We start from the raw sequence: 27,872 nt of genomic DNA, 5'->3' as shown, positions 1-27,872 counted from the left end.
GCTCATCAAATTTTTTTTAAAAAGATTTATTTATTTATTTGAGAGAGAGCAAGTGCAAGCCGGGGGTGGAGGTGGAGAGAGAGGGAGAGAATCCTGAGGCAGACTCTCTGCTGTGTGGAGCTCCATCCCAGGACCCTGAGATCAGGACCTGAGCCAAAACCAAGAGCCAGCTGCTCAACTGACTGAGCTACCCAGGTGCCCCAAATTTCACTTTTTAAAAAAACTTTCAACCCAAGGGACATTAATCATTATCATTTATGCATGATATGGAATATTATTTTCAAGATATTTGTGTCTCTGAGAACGGTAGCAGGAATTATCTGGGTGTATTAGATAATGTGCTCATGACACCTAGTTGTCATAGGTTTGGCTGTGTAGGGTCTCCTGTCCTTGTGGAGGGAGCATTTACTGGTGTCTGTTCCATGCTAGGCACTGGAGGCTATAAACACAAATGAGACACATTAAATGGAATAATATATTGTCAGACGTATGACTTCTTCCATAGGGTGACAGTTTTAGCTCCTGTGACCCGGCCTTTGGTCATTCTGTACCCCAGACAGTATGTGTTAGACATTGTTCTACAAAGATGGTCCTGAGTTAGATACCACTTGGGAGGGTTTTGACTGGGTTCATCAGGCAACTCTGTTAGAATGTGTTAAATGAACCTACGGTTGGTTATCTCGTGGCCCTGATTGCTGTGTTACTTTATCAAATAATATTGGCTACATTCTCTTCCAGGCTTACTGGCTGCCTGGCCCTGTGTATATAAACTGCCAGTGTCTGACCGTGTACAAGGACATTTACTGAGCACTTACTGTGTGTGCCAGGCAGGAATAAGGCTAAGCCCTTCACATAGTTTTTTCATTAAATCCTTATGACACTCTATGGCATAGGTACTATTCTTTTTTATCACGCCTATTTTTCAGAAGAGGTAACTGAGGCATGGGCATCTTAAGGTTAAAAACATGCACAGTCACACAAGCTAGGGTTGGGCAGAAAGTGCATTGGAACATTGGGCAGCTTGGCTCTAGAACCTGAGCTCAAGCCCACAGCATTATCTACATGTCCGCATTGCCCTGATAGGAGTAAGCCCCTTGCTGTTGTTGTCTGCTGCATTATGCCTTCCCCAAGTGTCCACTCAGTATTTTGCATATTTGCACCACTCTGAGATAAAGCTCACAATATTTTGCTCTTCTTGATTTAAGAAAGAATCAAAATTTACTTCCATAAGTGGCATAAAGTAGAGATTTCCAGGTTACAATTTTATATTCAGAATCTACTCGTTTTATTTTCTGACTTTTAAAGGATCGTCTTCAGAAATCAGCTATTTCAATTCAAAAGAGCAACTGCTGCCTGGATTTTTGGGCTTATGCTGTTTTTCCTACGAATTGTGAAAGCAGGGGCACCTGGGTAGCACAGTCAGTTAAGCATCCAACTCTTGGTTTCAGCTCAGGTCATGATCTCAGGATCCTGGGATTGTGCCCCATGTTGGGCTCTGCACTTAGCCTGGAGTCTGCTTGAGATTCTTTCTCTCCTTCTCCTTCTGCCCCTCCCACTCATGCTGTCTCTCTCTCTCTCTCTCTCTCTCTCTCTCTCTCTCTTAAATAAGTAAATAAAATCTTAAAAAGAAAAAACAACACCAAAACCCCCAAAGTGTGAAAGCAAGGCAATTTGGGAAAATATTTCATTTTATTAATTAGGAAGGAAACTTGTTATTTTGTATTGTTCACGATATGCTTTTCAGAAGCAGTTTGTCTTTTCTATCAGTGGCTAATAATCCAGATGTTTGACTGCCCAATTGTTCCCCATCCTTAGGGTCCTTGAAAGCAACCAATTCCTGCTCAAATTATTCTTTAAAATTTAAATACATAGTTTTCTTTTAGAAAACAAAATCCTAACGTCTAGAACCCCTTAAATGCTATTGTGAGAAATGTTACTCCAAGAAGGATCTGGAGTAATTGAGGGCAAGTGTGTCACCAGTGAGAGCCCACACCATTTAGCAGATTCCTCAGACTTCGTCACTATTGCAATGCAGGAAGAAGTGGGGGGGGTGTCTTGTGACTCAGGGAGAGTAGTCCCCTGACCCAGTTGATCTTGGTGATTATGCATAATTGAGTCCTATTTTCTTAATGACAGGATTATTGAATCTGAGCTTAGAAAAGGACTTTGAAATCATGTGTTTCAACCCCCAGCTTCCTAGCAGATCATAATCTAAACCATCTAGGATATTGCTGTGATCATTACTGGGTATTTACACTTGTGACATGTAGGGTCCCACAGGGGCTCCTTGCCAGTGGTCTCCAATTGGCCGTGCTCCAGATGAACTCTATTGTCAGAATTTTGGAGTTGGGAAAGGACTTGGAGAGGGGGCTTAGAATATTTTTAAAGTTCAGGTGATTCTGCTGCTTGATAAAGTGTGGGCACTCTTTTTTTATACAATGGCACCGATAGTAAGCATCATCCTTCTTTAAAGATTTTATTTATTTATTCATGAAAGACACACAGAGAAGCAGAGACTCAGGCAGAGGGGGAAGTGGGCTCCATGCAGGGAGCCTGACGCGGAACTCCATCCCAGGACTCCGGGATCACACTCTGAGCTGAAGGCAGGTGCTGAACCTCTGAGCCACCCAGGTGTCCCCATCCTTTTTAATCTAATATTTTTTCTCAAGCCACATGGGTGGGTAGCCTGTGACCTATAGTTCTACATTTGAAAATATTATAATGTTACTGCTAAAGTAGCTTTTGGATATATGTTTATGTATACATACATACATATGTGTATCTATGAAAACATAATCCTCCTGGAAATTATAAAAATAAATGCTTACCACAAATATACAAATGACATAGCAATATGTAAACATATTGCTCAGTTCGAGTCTATTAGAGTTAATACATTCAAATTGTAGAAACTCTAGACTAAATAATGAACTCCATTCTGCCCTCTGTGCAGTGGTAGTGAGGTAGGCAGAATTTCTAGGATTGGTCTCCACGATTCCACACCCAAATACCTGGGGCCTGTGAATGTGATGTGCTGTCCAGTAATACTGTTATGTTAGATGGCACAGTTGACTTTTAAAAGGGAGACATCCTGGTGGGCCTAATCTTATCACATAAGCCCTTAAAAGCAAAGAACTTTCTCTGCCTACTGGCAGAAGAAGTCCTAGAAATTCAGAGCTTGAGGAGGACTTGCTTCTTTGAAGATGGAGAGGTTACATGAGAAGGATTACAGATGACTTTACTGGAGCAGAGAGTAGACCTTGGCTGGCAGCCAGCAAGGAAACAGAGATCTCAGACCTCCTGCTGCAAGGAATTGGATTCTGCCAACAACTTGAGTGAGTTTGAAAGTGGATTATTCTTCCAAGACTCTAGATAAGAGTCCTGCTTGGTTGACATCTTGATATCAGCCTTGTGAGATGCTGAGCAGAAAATCCAGTTGGAGCCTGCCTGGACTTCTGACCGGTAGAACTGTGGGATAATGAATGGGTGTAGTTTTAAACCATTAAGTGTGTGGCTTAAAATACAGATAGCAAATGGCCTGTGGCAGTGCTCTTCTTCCCTACTGGTAGGTTGTCATTGGAGACTGAGTAGGGAATCTGGAATTTTGTATCCTGCCTGGTGGCACCAGGTGACCATTGCAGCTGTCCTTTCATTCACTGGCATGTTGCCACTGGAGACCATGTTGGGAGTCTAGACTTCTGTTCACCCTACCCCAGCTCAGCAGTAATAAGTGCCCCCCCATCACCTTCCCTACTAAAGTGGAGAAGATCTTGGAGAGGAGGGAGCTGGAGAAAGGAATTCATTAGACCCGTGTAGGAAGTCCTAGGCAAACTCCTGACGGACTCATACATGAATCTGACTAGAATTAATATGCCAGAAAGTTTGAGAATAGCAACTACAGTGTTGAATATCACCCAGTTTTCAGAGTGACTTCTAGGTAACTCAAATGAAAAGACCTGAATAACAGTGGAAGGGCCCCAGAAACTAAACTATTATTAGCATTACGGCCCACAATAGTAGCCCAGGACCTGCATGCTTGATCTAAATAGGATCTGCAGCTTTATAATATAGTACCCCCAATGCCCAGGATACAATAAAAAGCCACTTATTGTATCAAGACCCAGGAAAACCACAACTTAAATGAAAAGGCAGTCAATGGATACCAACACCAGGAAGATTCAGATGTTGAAATTATCTGACAAAGATTTTAAAGCAGCCATCATAAAAAATGCCTTAATGAACAATGACACTCTTGAAGAAAAATGAAAAATGAAAAAAAAATCTCAGCAAATAAGTTGGAAATATTTGAAACATGGAAATTATAGAAACAAAAAATAAAACTGCCATATTAAAAAGTTTACTGGTTAGCTTAATAATAGATTAGAAGTGACAGAGGAAAGAATCAGTGAAGTTGGAAACATCAATAAAATTTACCCAGTCTGAACAACACATAGAAAATAGTCTGGAGGGATGCCTGGATGGCTCAGCGGTTGAGTGTCTGCCTTTGACTCAGGGTGTGATCCCAGGGTTTGGGATCGAGATCGAGTCCTACATCAGGCACCTGCATGGAGCCTGCTTCTCCCTCTGCCTGTGTCTCTGCCTCTCTCTCTCTCTCTCTCTCTCTCTCTCTCTCTCTCTTCTGTCTCTCATGAATAAATAAATAAAATCTTTAAAAAAAAAGAAAAGAAAATAGTCTGGAAAAACAAATGAATAGAGCCTCAGAGACCTATGTTACAATAACATAAGGTCTAACATTTTTGTCATTGGAGTCCCAGAAGGAGAAGAAAAACGTGTGGAAATAAAAAGTATTTAAGGAATTAATGGCTGAAAACTCCCTAAACGGGGTAAAAGGGACAAACTTCCAGGATCAAGAAGCTAAGCAAAACCCAAACAGGATAAAACCAAGGAAATCTATGCCAAGATACATCATAATCAAACCTCTGAAAGCTAAAGACAAATTAAAAAACAGTGAGAAACAGCATGTTACCTATAGGAGCAGAATGATTTGAATGACAGTGGATTTCTCAAATAAAATCATGGAGTCCAGAAGGAAGTGAACAGCATTTTCGAGTGCTGAAAGAAAAGAACAGTCAGCTCTGAATTCTGTATCTATGAAAATATTCTTCAGGAATAAGGAGAAAATAAAAATATTCTCAGGTGAAAGAAAACAAAGAGAATTTGTTAATACCAGGCCTACTCTTAAATAATGGCTAAAGAAACTTTTCTAAACAGAAAAGGAAATGCTAATGGAAGGAAGCTTGGAACTCCAGAAAAGGGGGGAAAAGAAACAGTGGATGGGTAAAAATAGGGGTATGGATAATAGATTGTCTTTATCCTCAGTAGCTTTTAAAATTATGTTTGATGGTTGAAGCGTATGTTATAATATCATTTGATGTGGTGTTCAATACGTGTAAAGATAATATATGAGAAAATTATATTTAAAAGGTGGGCAGGGTATAAAAAAGGTATCAAAAAAGAAAAATGAAAAAAAAAAGTGGGGAGGGTATAAAGGGACCGCAATGGAAGTAAGGTTTTTTTTCTTAAGATTTTATTTATTTATTCAGGAGAGACACAAAGAGAGAGCAGAGACACAGGCAGAGGGAGAAACAGGCTCCTCGCAAGGAGCCTGATGCAGGACTCAATCCCAGGACGGGGATCATGCCCTGAGCCGAAGGCAGATGCTCAACCACTGAGCCACCCAGGCATCCTGGAAGTGAGGTTTCTATACGTCACTTCAAATGGGAAAACAATGATACCACTGGCTGTGATAAGTTATGTATGTATATTTTAATAAGTAATAAAATATTAAAAATCATTAGAAAATTGTTCAATGACATATACTCAAAGACTGGAGTATTTGGATAAATCAAAATGGAACTTTTAGAAATGTACAAGTAGGGCAGCCCAGGTGGCTCAGTGGTTTAGCACCACCTTCAGCCCAGGGTGTGATCCTGGAGACCTCAAACACAGGATTGAGTCCCATGGAGCCTGCATGGAGCCTGCTTCTCCCTCTGCCTGTGTCTCTGCCTCCCTCTCTCTCTCTCTCTCTCTCTCTCTCTCTCTCTCTGTCTCTAATGAATAAATAAAATCTTTTAAAAAAATACTTAGTTTAAAAAAAAGAAATGTACAAGTAATTCACAAGGAAGGCAAGAAAAAGGAAAAAGAAGAATGATAAATAGAAAATAAGGAGAAAATAAATAACACAAAGGCAAACTTAAATCCTGACATATCAATGATTACTTTAAGTAATTAAAGTACTAATTACTTTAAGTAATTACTTTAAGTGTAAATGACCTAAATATACCAATTGAAAGACAGAGATAACAGAATGCATAAAACAATGTGACTCAACTATGTGCTGTCTACAAGATACTCACTTCAAACAAATTGATATAGGTGTATTAAAAGTAAAAGTGTGACAAAAGACATACCATTAAAACATTAATTTTTTAAAAAGCAGGAGTAGCTATTTATAATATCAGATAAAGTAGACTAAAGAACAAAGAAAATTGTGAGACAAATGATAACATTGTCATTCCAACAATAAAACAGCAATCCTAATATGTATGTACTAAACAACAGAGCTGCAAAATACATGAAGACAAACTGATAGAACTGAAAGACAGATACATCCACAATTATAGTTAGGAGCTTCAGCATTTGAAAGAACTACTAAATAGATCATCAGTGAGGATATAGAAGAACTGAATAACATCATCAACCAAGCAGTTCTAATTGACATTTATAGAACACTCCACCCCGAAACAGCATAAAACACATACTCAGCAATACCCATGAAATAGTCACCAAGTTAGACTGTACCCTGGGTCATAACACTAACCTCAATATATTTGAAGAAATGGAAATAATACAGAGTATGTTGTTTGACTATGATGTAATCAAACTAGAAATCAGTCACATAACATAAGGATAACAAGAAAATCTCTGAACACTTAGAAATCAACACACTTCTGAATAATCCATGGGTCAAAGAGAAAGTCTCAAGGGAAATTTAAAAAACATACCAAACTGAATGGGTGATGAAAACACAACATATTACAATTTGTGGGACACAGCTAAAGCAGTGGTGAGAGGAAAATTTATAGAACTAAATGTTCACATCAGAATGGAGGAAAGTTCTAGGTGCCTGGTGGCTCAGTTGGTTAAGTGTGTACCTTCAGCTCAGGTCATGATCTCAGGGTCTTGGAATTGAGCCCCGAGTCAGGCTCCCTGCTCAGCAAGGAGTCTGCTTCTCCCTCTCCCTCTGCCTCTCTCCCCCACTTGTGCACGCACATGCGCGCTCTCTCTCTCTCTCTCTCTCAAATAAACAAACAAACAAATAAACAAATAAATCTTTTTGAAAAAGAATGGAAGAAAGTTCTCAAATCAATAACCTAGGTTCCCACTTCAATAAATTAGAAAGGAAAAGAAAAGAAAAAAAAAGGCAAGCAGAAGAAAGGAAGTAATGAAGAGCTGGAATCATTAAAGTCATCAGATAAACAGTAGAGAAGATCAGTGAAAAAACTCTTTGAAAAGCAATAAAATGGATAAACCTATCAGAAGACTGACAAAGATAAAAAAGAAGACATAAATTGCAAAGGTAGGGATAAAACAGGGGCTATCACTACAGATCTTGCAGTAACTAAAAGGAACCTAAGAGAATATTACAAACCGGCCTATACACATACATTTGACAATTTAGATGAAATGGATGAATTCTTTGAACAACCACAAACTACCAAAACTCACTCAAGATAAAATGGAAGGATAATCTCAATAGTCCTGTAACTATTAAAGAAATTGAATTCATAATTTAAAAGAAATCTCCAAGCCTAGAGGGTTTCACTGGAGGTTTCCACCAAATATTTAAAGAATGATCACCAATTCTACATAATCTTTTCAAGAAATTAGAAGAGGAGGGAATGCCTCTTAATTCATTTTATGAGGGCAGTATTACATTGGTACCAAAACCAGACTGATAGTATAAAAATAACTACAGACCAATGTCCCTCAAGAGCATAGATACAAAAGTCCACTAAAAAGTATTAGCAAAACAAATCCAGCAACATGAACTATGTACCATGACCAAAAGGGATTCATTCCAGATATGGATGGCAGATTCAGTGTTTGAAAATCAGTTAATGTAATCCACCATACCAACAAGCTGTGGAAGAAAAAAAAATCACATAATCATATCAACTGATGCAGAAAAAACACATGTGGCAAAATTCAACATCCATTCATGATAAAGAAAACTCTCAGCAAAGTAGGAATGGAGAGGAATTTCTCCAGCTTGATAAACAGCATCTACAAAAAACCTATATCAGTATTATACTAAATGGTGAAAGACTGAATGCTTTCTTCCTGAGAATGGGAACAAGGTGAAGATGTCTGCTCTCATCACAGTACTGGAAGTCCTAACCAGCACAATGCTGAGAAAAGAAATAAAAGACATAGGAATCGGAAAGGAAGAATAAAACTGTCTCTGTTTGCAGGTGGCATGATTCTCTATGTAGAACATCCCAAGAATCTACAAAATAGCTCCTGGAACTAATAAGTGAATTCAGCAAGGTCACAGCATAGAAGATGAACACACAAAAATTAATTTTTCTATATCCTAGAAATGAACATATGGAAACCTAAATTAAAAGCACAATCCCATTTACAATCACTCCTAAAAGAATTGAGCTACTTAGGTATAAACCTAGCAAAACACACATAGGATATATGTGCTGAGACTACAAAATGTTGATGAAAGTATTTGAAGAAGATCTAAATAAGTAATGAGGTTATACTGTGTTCATGAATTGGAAGAGTCAACAAGGTAAAGATGTTAGTTCTCCCCAAATTAATCTATCGGTAAAATAATTCCTATCAAAATCCCAGGAAAGTTTTTCTTTTTTCGTAGCCTTGCTTGTTTTAAAATGTATATGGAAAAACCAAAGGATCTAGAATAGTTCAAACAATTTTGAAAAAGAGGAACAAAGTAGAAGGACTCTAGGATTATTTTATGGCTTAGCATAATAGCTCTAGTAATCAAGGCAGTGTGGTATTGGTGCAGAGATAGACACATAGGCCAGTGACACAGAATAGAGAACCAAGAAATAGTCTCCCACACAAATATGCCATACTGATTTTTGACAAAAAGGCACAAGTGATTCAGTGGAGGAAGTAAAGCCTTCAGCTGGAAGAATTGAATATCCACAGGCCAAAAAAAGGGAACCTTAACCTCAATCTTACACCTTATAAAACAATTTATCTCAAAATGGATCAGGGATTTAAGTGTAAAAATATAACTATAAAAGTTTTAGAATTAAACAGGAGAAAATCTTTAGGACCTCGGCCTAGGTGAAGAGTTCTTAGATATCATACCAAGAGAACATTAAGAAAAAAAAAATCGATGAATTGAATTTCCTCAGAATTAAAAACATTTGCACCTATGTGAGAAAGAGTAGCGCGTGTTGTGAGTGGAGAGGTCGGGGCTGGGCGGTGGTTTGCCAGCGGGTTTGCGCCGTTGCCTTGTAGCTCGGGCACTATCCTGGGAGACCTCCGATCAGATGAAAAGATAGGTTACAGATTGGAAGAAACTCTTTGCTAACCACCTATCCAACAAAAGACTTGTATTTAGAATGTATAGAGAACTGTCCAAATGCAAGAAGCCAAAAAATCCAACTAAAAATGGGTAAAAGGCATGAACAGACATTTCACCAAAGAGGATAGATGGAAAATAAGCATACAAAGAGCTGTTCAGCACCAGGAGCCATTACAGAAATGCAGATCAAAACCACAATGAGATAGTACCACGTATCTATTAAAATGGGCATTGGAATGGGGCTAAAATTTTTAAAAATAGTGATAATACCAATGCTGGCAGGGATTAGAGAAACTGGCTTTCTCGTGTATTGTCGTGGGAATGTAAAACGGTTCAGCCACTGTGTTCTTAAGAACACAGTTTGACAGTTTCTTATAAAACTATGCACTTGTCATATGACCCAGCAATTGTACTCTTGAATATTCATCTTAGAGAGCTAGAATTTTATGTCCACACAAAAACCTGTAGAGGAGCGTTCATAGCAGCTTTATTTGAAATAGGCCCAAATTGGAAACAACCCGAATATCCTTCAGTGGGTGGGTGGTTAAACACGCTCTTCCATCCATACAGTGGAATACTACTCAGCAATAAAAAGGCATGAGTACAGGCAACACCTTGGATGGATCCCAAGGGCATTGTGCTTTGTGAGGAAAGCCAATCTCAAATGTTATATACTGTATGACTCCATTTATGTCGTGTTCTCAAAATGGCAAAACTATGGAGTTGGAGAACAGATCGCTGTTGCCGAGGGACAGTGAGCAGGGTTGAGGGAGGACTGGTAAAACTATAAAAGAGCAGCTCAAGGGAGTTCTTTGGAAATGGGACAGCTCTGTATCTTGATTGTGATGGTGGTTCCACAGATCTACACACTGGATCAAATTGCATAGTTACACACACGTGCCCTCCCATCAGTGCATGGAAAACCTGATGAGAACTGAAGATCTGTAGTATAGTTAACAGAAGTAAACCAATGTCCGCTTCTTTGTTTTGATATTATACTCTAGTCGTATGGAATACCATCCCTGGAGGAAGCTGGGTGAAGGGTTCCTGGGACTCATTGCACAATGTTTGTCACTTATTTGTTAGTGCTTTCCCATCCATATACCACCATCTCCAGTCCATCCCAGGTGTTCCAGTCATCTCTCCGGGTGGTCAGATTTTGCCATCCTGTCATAATGGCCATGGCTGTGATTTAGGGAAGCTCTGCCCCCTGCATAGGTACAGCGAAGCATAATTGTTTGGCCTTGTCTTTGGTGGCCTGCAGACTGGCCTAGCCGATGAAAGAAGTAGAATAGGAGGAGTGAGGAGGGGTGGAGGAGGGGAGAAGCGGGGGTGGGGGGCAAGTGAGGGGAGGTAGGGGGCCTCAGAGACAGTGTTGATGAAAAGGCTGGATGTAGGACCCACCCTGGGCCCCATGTCCTGGGGCAAAATTTTCTCCCCATCTGCTCTGATGCCCCTTTTGCTTGTGCCTCCCACTGAGGGCCACACTGATGGTCTTAAAGTGTGAATCTGATCATTCCCCCTCCCCGTGTACTCCACTCCAGATACTCTTAAAATTCTTCTTTGGCCTTCCTTTGTTCTTAAGACTAAACTCTTGAATGTGGTCAGCCCTGCAAGGTCTTGTGTGCTGTGACCCACCCATCTTTCTTTTTAGGCTCAAATCCTACTTTATACCCCCGCACCCCCTACTGCCTTCCCAGCCCCAGAGGTCAGTTTATGCTTTCCCAGGGGAACCTTCCTCGTCCTCCTGACTCTTACACATGCCCATTTTGTACAGGCCTTTGTAATGCCATATTTCTGTCCTCGGTAGCACTTGTCACTCTTGGAATTCTAAATCTGTTTTTGTGGCTATTTGACAAATGGCTCTCTTCCCTAGTGGACTAACGCCCCATGGCCTCTGTGCAGCATTGTGTCTTCCGTGCCTGGCGCACAGCAGTGCTTTTCCATGTTTGTTGAATGAGTGCCTATCTTTGTTGCTTGTTTCTCTGGGCTTGTGATTATTGACACCATTGGGTACTTGGCCCTTACTCTTGGGATGGTGGTGGTAGTGGCCGCTTTAATAGACCACAGCCTGAGGGTCTGACTTCCAGAAGCAGCATGGCCTGAGCATTTCTAAAGGAACTAGTTCCTCTGGCCTCTAGGAAATTCACCTGGCACAGGTCTGGTGGTGAGGCTGGCAGTCGATTGGAAGATGGCACACTAAATGGTGGTCACAGGCTTCCATGTTCGGTGGATGTTTGTGTTGTTTCTCTTTCCCAGCTTCAACTTCGTTACCTGCTGACAAGTTACTACATAGCCTTAGAATGTGGGGTTCTCACAATGTATGTGGTGATACAGAAATATGTGTGCTCTGAGAGGAAAAAGCAGGCTTGGGAATTGTATGTACCGTATAATCTATAAACTACCATGTCTTGTGTATAGGGAGAAAAATGCTAAAATGCTAATAGTGGGGATTTTTGTGTCTTTGTTTCTAAGACTTGAAAAAATTTACTTAAAGTTGAAAAATGTTTTGATCTGACTTGTTTACTTTTCCTTGGGGATTAAGGTGCATTCATCCTTCAGCTTCTTGAGATTGAAGTGGCTCCCAGGCGTGTATTACTTTTTCTCTGTTGTTGTTTTTTTAAATTCCTCTTGTCTTCCAAGTGAATATGAGATTAATGAAAGTACCCAATGAGCTAGGGGAATTGATCTCTATGTAATTTGGTTTGAATTTTGATCAGTTCTGTAGCTATCTGAGTGTGTACTGATCAAGCATCTTTATTTGATCACAAACTGGTGACTCAGAGCACTGGTTTTGGAGTCTGAGCTGAGCTCTACGACTTTGAGGGGAGTTAATTAAGCTCTCTGAGCTTCACTTATCTATCAAATGCTCATGGAGTGTTACTGTGTTCTAAGCACTAGGGAATATGCGGGTGAATACATCGGACAAAAATCCCTGCTCTCATGGCACTTACATCCTAGGGCAGAAGACAGACAGTAAGCCACAAACATAATAAATAAGTTATAGTATGTTGGAGGGAGAAAAAAGCAGGGGAAGGGGATATGAATGTTGGGGGCTAGATTGCAATTGATGATAGGGAGGCCAGCAGAGGCCTCACTGAAAAGGTGACCTTTAAGTTAAGACTTGAGGCAGTGAGGAAGAGAGCCCTGTGGGGGGATCTGGGGAAAGAGCTTTCAGGCAGAGGCAACAGCATGTGCAAAGGCCCTGAGGAGGCAAAGTCCCTGGTGTGTTGGAGAAGACCAGAGACCAGTGTGCTGGAGGGGAGAGAGCTAGGTGAGAGAGTCAGGACATAGGCTTAGAGGTCACAGGGTTTCAGATCAGGTAAGGCTTGGGACTCTGGGTGAGATGGGAAGTAATCTGGGGAGCTCCAGGCAGTGGAGTTGATGTGACTGGGGATGCTGTAACTGGTTCCTTCTGGCTGTCCTGTGGAGGACAGACCCACTAGGGGCAAGGGTGGATGCAGAGAGCACAGGTCAGAGGCCAGTGCAGGAATCCAGGGGAGACCAGAGGGCTGGTAGTGGGAGCTCTGGGAGAAGTGGTAAGATTCTGGATATTTCTGAAGGTAGCACCACTAGAATTTGCCGACCAGACTGGATGTATGGGAGAGAGAGAGGGAAGGAGGGATAACCCTAAAGTTTTTGTGCTGAGTACTGGGAAGCTTGTTAAGGATGTGGATCTGGAGTTCAGGTGCCAGGTCCTGGCTACATATGGGAATTTGGGAGTGTTTCAAAGCCCAGGTGAGATGAGATCATTTGGGGAGGGAGTGTGGCCAGAGGAGAGAAGAACCCTGGGCTCTCCAGCTTAGAGACTGACAGGGAATGGTCAGAAGGGGAGGAAAATAGCCAGCAGTGAATGTTCTGAAAGGCAAGGGGAGAAGGTGTTTTGGGAGGGGAGTGATCCCTGCTCATGGCACACCAGCTGTGCAGCCTCAGAAGTTTCCTCCCCTCCCTGAAACAGCTCTTCATCTGTGAAAGGAGACAATACTAATATCCTGGTTAGTCTTTGTAAGAGCTAGATTTATTTTATCGTGTGCCAGATACTGGGAAGCTCTGAGAACAGAAAGATGAATAAGTAATAATGTACACAGAGTCCAGCTACACATTATTATTACTAATAATGATGAATACTTGGTATAAGGGGAGCTCTTAGGAGAGGCTTTTTTCCCTTTCCAGAATTAGTCCAAGTATGAGCATATAAATGAAAATTGCTACTATTCTTAACTGAGAAATAGAACTCTTCTATTATGTTCTTGCATTTAAGCACAGAATATCTGTTTTTTTTAATCTGATCAGTATTATTGGAGCTCTTAAACCACATTGTAAGAATTAGGATTAAAAAAAAAATCCCATTCATATGCCCGCCGTATGTACACATTCTTCAGGCTGATACATTCTGACATGTAAAAAAGGTTAATGTCTCCAAAACCAGGAAGCAGAACGTTCCAAGTTTTTATCACAGAGTAAATTTGATGCATTGCATGAAATCTTCTTTATTCCAGGAAGCCTTAAGGAATGTGTGCCATCTTCCTAAGTTTATTGAAGAATATGAAATGGACTCTTAACCCTAGAGAATGAACTGAAGGTCACCAGAGGGGAGGTGGGTGGGGGGTGGTTGAAACAGGTGAAGGGACTGAAGGAGGGCACTTGGTCGTGATGAGTACCGGCTGATGTCTGGAAGTGCTGAATCACTGTAATGCACACCTGAGACTAACATTGCCCTGTATGTTAACTAGCTGGAATTTAAATAAAAACTTAAAAAAAGAATATGAAATGGAATAAATGGTAGTCATTTGAAATAAAAATAGTAATTTTGGAATAAAAGTTTTTCTAGGTGATCAAGTTGCATGATAGCTAAACTTTAGATTTTCGACTCATCCATTCAACTTTTACTTGATGACATTTTTGAAATCATATTTTCACTTAAGGTATCACTAGATTTCTTTTTTAGGGTGAAGGTAGAGAAATATATGCAAACACATCTGTAGCTTGGTAATGTTGAAAGGTGGATTTTCCCTCTTCCTCATGATGTGTACACTGTGTGCTGCAAGAAAACCTGCTGTGCCCTTGTCTTTCTACCAAGGAATTTCAGTCCTTCTGCTGTGAGCTGTGAACCTGGTCAAGTCACTTGCACTCAGTCCAACTTTATTGAGGTGTGTGGAGTACAGGGCGATCGCTGCAGATCCAGGCTCTGCTTTCCAGGACTTGATGGGGCTTTGACCAGGAGTAGTAGTGCCCCATGATCCTAGACATGTGAGTCTCAGTTTATTAGCTCCGAGCCCCTGGGAAATTATTTAATCCCCCTGGGTATCTATTTTCCCTCTTACGAAGCATGGATAGTAACAGTAGTATCCCTCTTGGCTAGTGTACTAGGGAGGATGCATGAGATAGTGAGTGTACGGCAACTCAGAGTCGTGTTTGATGCATATTAATCAGTCCTCAAATATTAACTATTAATGTTAAATATTGAGTCATTCTGAGAGAATGGAAAATATGGAGGTATGGTGTTTGTCAGTTGGGTGCTGTGGGCAGCAGGAGATGAGATGGAGGTAGGAGTGCAGAAGGTGTATTTGTGGAGGGGAGATAACACCCTTGGGAGATGAAAGGGCGGGGAGGGGGGCAGGAGGGAGCCTCAGGCTATAGTCCCAGCCAAGCTGACAAGGAGCTTCTGAGCAAACACTGCCTGGCAGAGGAGCCTGGCATGGGCAGCCCTAGCAACCCCCACCCCCGCAGTGCCTGGCCAGGGCTGCCCAGGAGGAGTGTCACCTGGGCTGGAAAGCAAGCTGGGGCAGGGCCTGAAGGCACCAGTTCTGTCCTGAAGGGACACGTGGGCCACCTCCAAGGCCTGCCCAGGAGACATTTTGATTCACCGCAGTATCTTAACTCACAAGGGGATTTGAAATAATGTATTCCCTCCCCCACCCCCCACAGCTCAGGGGTAAATCTCACCATCTGTCTGCCACTGAGGATGATTAGACAAGAGATCTTGAGATCTTGAGGGACTTTGAGGGAGAATGAAGGTAAAAATGTGAATGTCTTTAATGTGTGGTCACAACACACATGAACACAAAAGCCATACACACACACACTTAGCTATTTGTGGAATGAGGTGCATGAGGTCAGCCCATTTTAGCTCTTTGCTGCCTGTTTTGCTTGTCATGAAGGAAAGAGTGTTTCATTTATTGTCATACTTCCTCTGGGACCACCAGGTTTTTCTCAAGAAAACCAACAAAGTTGATATCCTGTGTCTGGGAGTCTGGGTGAAAAACACAGTGGGCTTGCCTCGTTTGCAAGTGGAGAGGCTGTCCAAGGCAAACCACATCCTGCCCAGGCTTTCTTGAGGCAGGTGGTCCCAGATGGAGGCCCAGAGCAAGGAGCCATGGGAACCCAGCTCTCGTCAAAGGCCTTGGGTAACACTCGGGCCCTGCTCAGTTCCGGGGCCACGTGGGGACCCCCCCGGTTGCTGTGTCCTCTTACACTGACCCTTTCTCTTCTAAGGAAGCAGCACAGCTCATTGGCGGCTGTGTCAAAGCTCTCAGGGATGTAATTTTCCTGGCTGTAAAATGAAGCCGTGGTCAAGATCCGAGATAGCTAGTACCAGTAGAGCAGGGGCCAGCTTAAAACCAAAAAGGGGCTGTTTTTGCACATCGTGGAAGAAAAAATAGATTAAAATTGCCTTTAAAATATTTACTATAGATGTGTATTTTAGTCATGATTATAATAAACCATAATTGGCATTGACTTAAGTGTTAAAACGTGAATATATTCTTAGCAAGGCTGTGCATGTTTCCACAGTATCTCGTCTGCAGTGTGATGCCAGATGCCCAAGCCTTCGGTCACTCGGGGCTTGCTTTCTGACCGCATACGATTCATGGTAAAGAAACGGGTAAAGAAACGATGTCCAAATGAATAGGTTGACAGATTATGGGCAAAAGATACATCAGAACTGTTTAAACCCGCAAGTGTTATCAAGTTAAAACTGCTAAAACTGTAGTCACACTGTAACAGTGGGGCCTTCAGGGGCACAGATGGAAAAGAAATCAGGTTTATTGCTGTCATTCTGTAGCTGCTGTTTAACAGCTTGGCTTATATTCACAGTTCAATCTTTAACTGTTTCTCTCAGCTGCAAAATCATGAGTGTGTGCACAACCTTTTTCTCTCCAAATCTTGAAACTGCAATAATTGCCAGCCTATTAAAAAAAATACATCTGCCATATGAAAGTAGTTTCAGCTATTCTGTGTTAAATGAGTAATTATGACGTTGGGCTCTGGTGGCACATGACGTGAACTTGGATACACATTTGAATATGGAGCATGTCAGGTTCATGTGGTTTCAAATATTGAGAAATCCCTTCTTTGTGTTTATTGATATTTTTTTCATGGTCTGCTCTGTTATTTGACTCAAAATATCACATGACAGATGATCTCTCTGGTACACATAATCCATGTAATTACAGTGAGCGCTGCTTCTGTCAGTGGTGGTGAAAAAATCCATACACCTTGGGGCGCCTAGGCAGTGTAGTTGGTTAAGCATCCTACTCTTGGTTTCAAGGGTCATACAATTGAGACCCGTGTCGGGCTCCCTACTTAGCATGGAGTCTGCTTAAGACTCTCACTCCCTCTCCCTCTGCCCCCCACTGTGTGCATGCTCTCTCTCTCTCTCTCTCTTAAATAAATAAGTCTTTAAAAAAATCCATACACCTTATTTCTTTTTTAGCCTCTGATATTTTCTATTCAATTTTACTCTTGCTTTTATTTAAAAACTTGAGTTTGAATGGTTTCCATTAACAGATATTTTAAGATGACAGTCAAGTCTAGGATTCTGCCAACATGAAGCTGAACACAGCCCCCCAGCCCTGGAGCTGGATATGAAATCTAATTTCAGGCGTGGAGCAATGCAGGGAGGTAGCTGATTGCCCTTGTGACAACATAGCACAGTTGATAAGCACTAGTTCTGAGGCAGGGGGAGTGTGTTATTTAGCTAACTGGTTACCCTGATTGCAGTTCTACTTGGGGTGCATCTCACAGAGCCACACAGGGTAATTAAAACTGCAGGTTCATTATTGGTGAGGTCATCCCATTTTGGTCCCATTACAAACTAAGGCCTGTCTTCATTTGTTATAATGAAAGCCAAATGGCAATTCATTCACTTTACTAAAAACTATATCCTCTTTTCCGCTTAACAGAAATGTACATATGAGTATTAAAGGATAGAAAGAATCAAAAGTCACTCTGTTCTGTTAATGAAACTTACTGTAGGGCTAGTCTTGGCCTGTGGCATGCATTTGCCATTCCCAGACTGCGTGCTCACTCAAGTTCCTCTCAGTCCTGTAACCCATTGCTATGTCTGTCATGATGGCAAAGACTGGTAGGTTAGTCATGCCTGCCCATTTTTTTCCTCAGAGGGGTTAGAATGGTCTTAAGTACAGAGAAGGAACATGTTAAATATTCATCTGGTTTAATTGAATTTAATATACAATCCTTAAGATTAACCTGAAGTTTTGGAGTCATTAATGGTTCATTTTTTCCATAGCAGAGAATTTATTTGCTATTATCTAAGATAGTGAATTATTTAAGTAAAAAGGGAAAGTTCTTTCCATGAGATGGATCTCAGCAAGCTGTTGCTGCTTTCATTTGCATATGATTACTGATTATATTAAATTAGGAATGTAAGAGGAGTGGCAATCTGAAGATTTGAAAACTTAGGTTATTAGGTGTTGCATGATGTGTTGCAGGCTGGGATCTGACACTTGCTGAATGATCTGTGGTGCACTGGTGTGTGCATCGGTGACTTCAAATTTCCATGAATATTAATAATAATGGTTGGATATCAGCTTAAAGGACGGACAGTAAATCAATTAATGTGTAACATCACCATATACTTTGATTTATAAACATGTACAAGTAGATTGTTCTCTTCTACTTTAGTTTCTTCTGTCACTTCTTCAACACTGAAATTTAATGGGTGTACTGGGGTGATCTGTATATTTTTAAAACAGTTTCTGAAGTGTTGCCCAAAATACTGGTGGTTTTTAACAAATCAGGTGATCTCTGTAAATTATTGAACAAGAATAAAGGGCTGTATACATATGTCAGCCTATTTATATTATAGTACTATTTTCCACCATGGCCCCCCACACCTTGATTTTATATTTTGAAAGGTTACTGAACTATTAAAATATAGAAGAGCATGGGAATATCAACATCTGCCTACCTACACCTATTTTATCAAATGTTACCATTTTGTCATACTTCCGATTCTTTAAAAATCAATAAATAGACTTCCAGTTTCAGCTCAGAGATGTAGAGAGCTGCAAAGATGTGCCTCCCACGCTTACAAGAAAAAATCTGGACAGATTGGAAATTGACAGAGAACTGAGTTTGCAGAGCAAACAGCCATTTAAAAATCTGGAGAGAGGGACTTTCTGAGACATGAGGCCTGAGCATTTGCTTACCGGAGGCAGAAGCCACCAGACACCGCAGAAGTAGGTAGAAAGATCAAACTAAAAATTTGACAAATGGCTGGAGGCTGGTTGTGGGCTAGCTTGAGAGTGTGATGCTCCCAGGGGCAGCAGAGGACTAGGAAAGTGTCCTGTGCTTTCGCAGCCTTTTCCTGTAGGAATCCTGCCTGGCTCTCACAGGGAGGACTGGGGAAAATCTGAAGAAAACACCTGGTGCAAGCTGGAGGTGCTGGCTTAGGGGCCACTGAGAAATCCACTCAGATCAGACTTTTCTCCCTTAAGGAACAAAAGGCTTATTCTGCAGCAGGAAGGATGGGGTCTGAGGGCACTGGTGAAATAGCATTGCAGCTGGGGGAAGAGTTCCATCCAGCCTAGCCCCCCCACCTCACCTAAGAAAAGTCTTAATCTTAGGGAAAGGGCCCCGAGGCTGTTGGCTGAGAATGTTGGAGGGTTCCCAGTGCAGCTGGGGGTGAGGAAGGGGGAGCTGGGTTCCTGGTCGAGGGGCAGGAGCACTTGTGGAGGCCAACTGCCAGACACAAACCTGCTTTGCACTCCAAAGATGGAGGCTTAGAGGATTCACAACCCTCCCCACCCTGCCAGAGCATGCTAACCAGCCTCCAGGAATAACAACAGTGGATTACAGCAGGGAGAACTGCAAGAGACAGACTCTCTCTGGGTAGCAGCACAGAGGGAAGCCCCAAAGCCAGGAGAATTTAAAGTTTCTCGTGTCTATAGGAACAGCAAACCTCAACATGGCCCAACTAAACCTCTACCTGAAGGTCTCATTTACCTCAGTATCTCCTGCTCTATAAAAAATGTCTGGCTTTCAACCAAGAAGGGCAAGACATGCCAAAAGGCAAGAAAAAGCATTCTGAAGAGACAAAACAGTCATCAGAACCTGACACAGAGGGGCGCTTGGGTGGCTCAGTCAGTTAAGCATCTGCCTTCGGCTTAGGTCATGATCCCAGGGTCCTGGGATCAAGCCCCACATTGGGCTCCCTGATCAGCAAGGAGCCTGCTTCTCCCTCTCCCTCTGCCTGCTGCTCACCCTGCTTGTGCGCACGCTCTCTCTCTCTCTCTGTCAAATAAATAAAATCTTTATTTTTAAAGATTTTATTTATTTGTTCATGAGAGAGAGAGAGAGAGAGAGAGAGAGAGAGAGAGGCAGAGACACAGGCAGAGGGAGAAGCAGGCTCCATGCAGGGAGACTGAGGTGGGACTCAATCCCAGGTCTCCAGGATCACACCCTGGGCTGAAGGCAGCGCTAAACCGCTGAGCCACCTGGGCTGCCCAAATAAATAAAATCTTTTTTTTTTTTATGCCCAAATAAATAAAATCTTAAAGAAGAAACCTGCCACAGATATGACACAGCTGTTGGAACTATCAAACTATATATACATGTACACTACCTATCTTATCCCACTGGGTACCCTTTATGTGCCAGGGGCCATTTTAAGAATGGTCTTAACAAGATCTGTGCTCTTAGCATACATTCTAACAGAGGAGAGAGAGTATAACTGCAGACAAGCAAAAAAAAAAAAATTACAGCTAGTGAAATATGCAACGAAGAAAAAGAGGAGGGGAAAAGGATAGAGTGACTGACTGTTGGAGTGTGTGGGCTGTTTTCAGCCAGAGTCATCAGAAAAGGCCTCTTGGGGGAGGTGAAATTGTAGCTCACACCTGAATGATTAGGAGGCTCCTGCCATTACTGAGAGCCATCTAAGTGGAGAAGAGCAAGTGCAAAGGCCCTGAGGCATGAACAAGCTTGCATCCCCTCAGTATAATATTAATGCTCTGGAAGGTAGCAGTGTTATGACAATGTTGCTGATGAGAGCAACCCCTGCAGCTGTGTCACTGCCAAGGCTAACCTAGGGAGGAAGTTGTGGGTGGGTTCTCTCCTGCTCACATTCTTTCTCTCTTTCTTTAAACACATACAGAAATTACTCTTCTTTCTCCTCATTTTGGGGGACCAGGAGAGTCTATCATACCTTTCTTATAACCACTTCAGGACCTGGCACAGAGTGAAAAGGAACTTGAATTTGCTGTTGTGAGTCAAAGCCTCATTCTTTATCCAGTAAAAGTGTATTATTTATTTCTCTTCATAATTGCAGAGAATGTGCATTAACTCCGTTAATCCTCACCCCCACCCCCCACCCCCGGGTAGTGATTATTCCTATATTACAGATGGAAAAACTGAGGCTTGGAGATGAAGATTGCAAATTCCTTAAAGGCCAGCTTTGGTATCTAAACCCCAGTAGCCTGACTTTGTGTGATTGGATTGTAAGAACTGAAGAGAGAGGTAATAGAGACTCATGAAAGCAAAGTGAATACAGTTGTTTAATTCTTCTGTTAAGTCAGTTGACTGGCGAAACTGCCTGGGGAAATGGACTTAATAAGAACATGGTGCACCATCTATCATTTGTTCGTTTGGTATGAGTGCTTCAAAACTGATGAAAATGGGTAGTTTAAATAGTTTAATATCCCAGTTTCCTCTGCTGTCTTACTACTACATATATAATTACATAATATGAATATTGTGGGGACGCCTGGGGGGCTCAGCGGTTTAGCACCTGCCTTCAGCCCAGGGCATGATCCTGGGGTCCCAGGGTCGAGTCCCACATTGGGCTCCCTGCATGGAGCCTGCTTCTCCCTCTGCCTGTGTCTCTGCCTCTCTGTCTCTATGTCTCCCATGAATAAATAAGTGAAATCTTAAAAAAACATGAATACTGTGAAGGCAATATTGTCTGGCACTTGTCTACTGAGAACATTCCGGAAATCAGCATTTGTGGTCTCTATGACTTAGTTACTATAACTGATATCAGTCTACTGTTTTATTTATTTTTTGTTTTTGTATATTTTTTATTGGAGTTCGATTTGCCAACATATAGTGTAACACCCAGTGCTCATATTGTCAAGTGCCCCCTCAGTGCCCATCACCCAGTCACCCTATCCCCCTGCCCACCTCCCCTCCACCACCCCTTGTTCGTTTCCCAGAGTTAGGAGTCTCTCATGCTCTGTCACCCTCACTGATACTTCCACTAATTTTCTCTCCTTTCCTCCATAATCCCTTCATCTTTCACCTGCTCAAATGCTTTTTATTTTTTCTATAATGCTTATTGTTTGAGAATAAGTAAGTCATAAAAATAAACCTTAAGGGGTGCCTGGGAGGCTCAGTTAGTTGAGCTTCCAACTCTTGATTTTGGCTCAGGTTGTGATCTCAAGGTTGTGAGATTGAGCCCAAAGTTGGGCTCTGTGCTGGGTATGGAGCCTGCTTAAGATTCTCTCTCTCCCTCTGCCTCCCCACCCCCCACTCAGGTACACCTCTTTCTCTCTCAAAAAAAAATTAAAAATAAACCTTAATAAGCACATATTTGGAGAGGTAGAGCTTTACATTGTATGAAGAGGATGATTATATCCATTGGTTTCTGTTTTTTGCCATTAGAGGAAAGGAAAGAACTTTCCCACGAGCACCTCTCTTGACACATGAAAAGGATGCTGGTGTTCAGTAATGAAGCATTCATTAAAGGAAATGTAACCTGGGTGGAATTTTCTCTGAGCAGTCATAATAATTGAGCACCTACTGTGTGCATAGTTCTATTTTCTGTACCATTCATGTGGTATGATAAGCTGGGTGAGAAAAACAAACCTCTATACACTTCCCACAGACCAGAGAAGTTAAGTAACTTGCCGAGAGGAGCACAGCTAGTCAGTGCCAGACCTGGATTTGAGCCTCTAGGTGGCTTAACTCCAGCTTTCCAAGTGCTCACTCACTCCTACTCGTACTAGGTTACAGGATATCTGGATGGCCTTGGCTATATTAAAACAGCAACAACAAACTAAACCATAATTAGCATGAAGAGGGTACCCAGATCTGTCAGATTCTAAGAACCTGCTGGGAATCTTCGCTGAGCTGGATGTTAGACTTCTGTGAGTTTTTATTTTTATTTATTTTTAAAAAAGATTTTATTTATTTATTCATGAGACACACACACACACACACACACACACACACACACAGAGGCAGAGACACAGGCAGAGGGAGGAGCAGGCTTCATGCAGGGAGCCTGATGTGGGACTCAATCCTGGGTCTCCAAGATTACGCCCTGGGCTGAAGGCGGCGCTAAACTGCTGAGCCACTAGGGCTGCCCTTCTGTGAGTTTTTTTAAAAAAGATTTTATTTATTTATTTATTGAGAGAGAGAGAGTGTGTGCAGGGGGAGGAGCAGAGGGAGAGGGAGAGAATCTCAAGCAGATTCCCCAGACTCCCCGCTGAGCATGGACCTGATGCAGGGCTCAATCTTACAACCCTAAGATCATAACCTAAGCCAAAATCAAGAGTTGGAGGCTTAACTGACTGAGCCACCCAGGCGCCCTGAGTTTTTTTTTTTTTAATATGCAGCCATGTTCAGTTGGAACCCCCACCTCCAATGAATGCCTTATGATGGTACTTGAAGAAGGGAAATAAGTATATACATTTTCGAAAAGTTTCGTCAAGTATATTGATTTTTAAGAATAGGTGCAATTAGTAGTTCGTATTAGTTCCAAGAATTATGTATCCTGTAATGTTTTGGTTCCATGTAAAGCACTTTAATATCACAGACTTTGTAGGCTCTGCTGCTTTGACAGTATAGGAGTCGAATGTGGCTGGTAGCTTTAAACATGCGCAGGAACGCAAGTGTTGATTCTGCCCCCACAAGTGGAAAAATGCGTTGCTTTAATTGAAAAAACAGGCTGTGTCTAGCCTTTGACTCCCTTTACATTTAATCTGACTACTCAAGAGTTTCTGGGAGGGCTGGGAGAGAGGGAGCAGGATTCGGCCCTGTTGTTCATCAGTTAGATCCTGAAAAATTTTGGAATGTGAATTCTGACGGTGACCTCCCACTGCTTCTTCTCCCTTTTGTGAAGGCGAAACAAAACACTACCTAGGAGATTCTGAAGCCAGATGGTGGTGTAGCCCAGACTTCTCAAGCTCTAACAGTGCCCTGTTGCAGGGAGGAGGGGGGCATGGAGGGGGAAGTGTGAGGGGAGATCTTGTTAAAATGCAGATTCGGATTCAGGAGGTCTGGGCTGAGGGCTGGTGCGTGGGGGAGACACAGACTGCAGGGCTGACAAGCCCCCAGGGGATGCTACTTTAGTACTCCTCATGGAGAGGGCCCTTCTGTCCCGGGCCCTCTTCTGTCCCCGGCCCTCTGTCTCAAGGCCATGTTGATCATCTGAATCACCTGGGGGAGTTCCAACAGCATAGCTTCCTAGCCCTCAGCAAACTGAGTGAACTAGAGTCACTAGGGCTGAGGTTACACAGATATTTGGGGTGGGGGGAGTTACTGATGTGGTTTGATAATAAATCTGTTAGCTTTGTCCTTTTTTTGGCCGTGTGGGGGTGGGGATGGGTTGGGTAATGACAACTTTAAAAACTTCACTGTAGGAATCAGATTGAGATGTTTAAAGACAAGCTTTCTGACATCCTAAGAGCTTCCTGTTTGACCTAAACTCCATGAGAAATCTTGACAGCCACTCCCCTTGGAAGGGAACTGGCTGGCTCTTGATGATTGTGTCCAGACTGGCTGAAATCAGAGTGTGGAGAAGAGAGTGAGGACTTAATGGTTAGTTTGCTGACCTGCTTTGCATTAGATAATGTCTGTGGAGGCTCCCGGAGTGAGTCCAGGGGAGCTGGGGCCCAAATATGGAAAAGAGGAGCCACGATGATGAGGTAGGAGTTGAAATTACCATTGTGATTGTTTAAAGCATTATTTCAGCACTTTCCCACGGGCCTGGGTATGGGGTTTTATTTTTTGTGCTGCTCAGAGGGCCGGACAAGCTGAGGGGGGTGGTGCTGGGTGACAGCTCTGCTCTTATGCAGCACCGACCTGGTCCCTGGTGGAGTCTTTGAGGGTCACCCCTTTCACAGTATGAGTTTTTCTTTTTTTGATAACTGAGACTCTCCAGCAACTGAATTTTTTGCATTTCTGAAATCTTATTATTAATCTTTTCCCCTGAGATCATGTAGGAAGGTGAGACACCTGGGGGAGATGATCTTCCCAGTGTTCCTCGATCTCTTGTGTCCCTTTTTAAAAGTCCCTTTCTTTGAGACCAAGTGTTTCCCATTCTTGTTGCATTTACAATTTTCTTTGCCCCAGCTCCCTTACTTGTCTGAGTTTTTTTTTTCCTTTTCCTTTTTTTTTTTTTTTTTATAAAGGGAAATGCTGTGATCAGAAAAAAACAAAAAGCTGGGTGGGGGAAAGCCAGAGGCAGGTTCCAAGTGACCTGGCTCTGACCCACACCTGCTTTTCCTACAGTGACTTCAGGCCCAGCAAGGAACACGGGTGACCACACGGGCGCCCAAAACGTGTGAACCCTGTGAGAAACCCCTGAGCCCTGGCCTCACTGAGCACTTTGCTTCTCTCTGCTCGAACCCTCCCTGCTGCAGAGGCAAGGCTCTAGGACGTAGCCTGGTGGGTGAGACAGACCCAGAAACCCACTTTTCTAACCTATTGTGATATGCACCTAGTATGCCAAAGGAGCTGAAGAGAGGGGACCTTAGAGCCTGAGCAGGAGAGGAAGGAACAGAGGAGGAGAAGACGATGGTGAGAGGGACCGAGGAAGTGTGAACAGAGGCGTGGAGGGGGAAGAAGTTTGAGAAGTATCTGGAAGGAAGCCTTGCCAGGGAGTAAAATAGGAAGTGGAGGTGGGGGGGGGGCGGTGTTGGGAGGGTGGGGGGCATGAGGTGGAGAGGTGACAGGGACCTTGTGCATGTTCCTTTGTAAGGAATTTGGACCCTAGAGGTGATCAGGATGCATCAGAGGAAGGATTTTAAGCAGAGGCATGTTGCCATCAGATGTAGATGGAGGATGAGTTTCTTTAATAGGTAGATTTCTTCTGAATGAGCATCTGCCCCTGTGTAGCTTATTTTAAAAATAGCTTTATTGAGATCTAACTTGGATACCATACAATTCACCCACTCGGAGTGTCCCATTCAATGGCTTTTAGCATATTTACAGAGTTCCATAACTATCACCATGATCCAGTGTTCGTATGTGTCCTTCATGCCCCAAAGAAACCTTATGCCTGTTTGCTGTCACTCCCCACTTCCAAGCCCAGCCCTAGGCAACCAACCACTCATCTTTGTAATTTCTCCTTTTTCTTTAACATTAAGGGGAATGTCTTCCATGAGTGTATTAACTTGAAGGAGTCTCTTTGCCAGATTACAAACTCTCACTTTTCCCAGCTATTGCTTGACCCGTTCCCGTCAGCTGTGATGCTTGTTCGCTCATGTAACAGGCAGGCAGGTAGGGTGGCCCCCCAAGGGCAGGGTGTTCATCTGCTTGGGGTGACGTCAGAGACCTGTGTTCTTCTCGGCTCTCCTCCAGGGTCTCGTTCTGCCGGGAGCTTCACCTCAGGGCTGCTTTCTCTGTGGTTGTCAGGCAGCTGTAGGATGGCATCTCCTGGCAGTGGGGCCCTTGGCTTACATGTTCGCGGCTGGCATGCAGGACTCCTTTCCTGCAATCTGTGTGAGCTTAGTTCCTGTTGTCCGCCAGCCCAACCAGTGATGCCTTAGAATTAATTAATCTGCCCCTCTGGAGCTGGGAGGGGGCTCTCTGGGGGACGGGAGGCCACCTGTGACCGACCAATAGTTGGCTCTGCTGGGGAAGGAGGAAGGGAGCCGCTGCTGCCGGGTAGGCTTGTGAAGAATGCTACGGGAGTGTGTTGGAAGCTGACCCTAGCTTCCTGTCTCTGCGAAAAGCATCATTGATTATCTCACCAATTCTGGAGTTTGTACGAATTTGGTCAGGGGGTACCCTCAGGTTTACCTTTCAACAATGTAATAGTGTGGGCAATAGTGGGAATGGTGGTAACATTAACCTATGGGAAGTGGAAAGGGAGGTGGGCGAGGTATTGGGGTGACTGGGGGGGGCAGTTGGTGGGATGAGCACTGAGTGTTATGCTAAATGTTGGCAAATTGAACTCTATTAAAAAACTTAAAAAAAAACAACATTAACCTATGGGAGAAATAAATGATTTAAGTCTCATTAGAAAACCTGTTTGCTCTAGGATAGAAATGTTTGAATACATGACTAGTAGTAAATACTAGAAAATTGTTCTTTTTAAAAAATTTTATTTATTCATGAGACACACACACAGAAGAGAGAGAGAGAGAGAGAGAGAGAGAGAGAGAGAGAGAGGCAGAGACACAGGCAGAGAGAGAAGCAGGCTCCATGCAGGGAGCCTGACCCAGGACTCGATCCCGGGTCTCCAGGATCACGCCCTGGGCTGAAGGCGGCGCTAAACCACAGAGCCCCCCGGGCTGCCTTGGAAAATTGTTCTTATCTAGTTACTAAGTTAGCCCCCTTGGAATCTCTCCTTGGGGGTGGTTGGGGGGGAATGAAATCTTGTCCCAAATATGTCAGTATTTGAGTTACTTTGTAAACTTGAAATTAACAAAAATGGACTTTATTTCAAGTATAATTCACGCTTCACTAAGCCAAGTAGACATTCTGCCAGTTATTTGGACTTTATTAAATTTTGCTTTATGTCTCATAAAAAATTCAAGGTAGGCCTCTGCTTTGCAAAGTAACTTACTTGATTAGGAGCTGTATTTTCAAGTCTGTTTTGGAGTGAGGTTTGTCCTCATGTAAGTAATGAGCGTTTGCTGGTGCAGCTCTTTAATGGTGAGAACGGATGTTGAAGAAAGCAAACACCATATGCCCTTTGTTTCCCGTGCATGTCCCCTCCTGGAGGCTGGGTGGAGTGTTTCAGCTGTCTCGAATAATCTCCATTTTGCTGTTACTGCAGACTTTGCGGTTCTCCCACTCTTCTCTCCGATGT

At 42.7% G+C, this 27,872-nt stretch overlaps 1 protein-coding gene across 3 annotated transcripts in view; it reads left to right on the top strand.

Moving 5' to 3' along the window:
• The window catches only part of SH3KBP1 (SH3 domain containing kinase binding protein 1), a 336,529-nt gene that overhangs the window by 61,614 nt on the left and 247,043 nt on the right, over positions 1-27,872 (top strand). The gene's annotated exons all lie outside the window — the stretch shown is intronic.

Source organism: Nyctereutes procyonoides, unplaced genomic scaffold (assembly GCF_905146905.1).
Source record: "Nyctereutes procyonoides isolate TBG_1078 unplaced genomic scaffold, NYPRO_anot_genome, whole genome shotgun sequence".
Classification (NCBI taxonomy): Eukaryota; Metazoa; Chordata; class Mammalia; order Carnivora; family Canidae; genus Nyctereutes; species Nyctereutes procyonoides.
The sequence above is the reverse complement of the archived record's forward strand: the minus strand, read 5'-3'. Positions and strand labels throughout refer to the sequence as shown.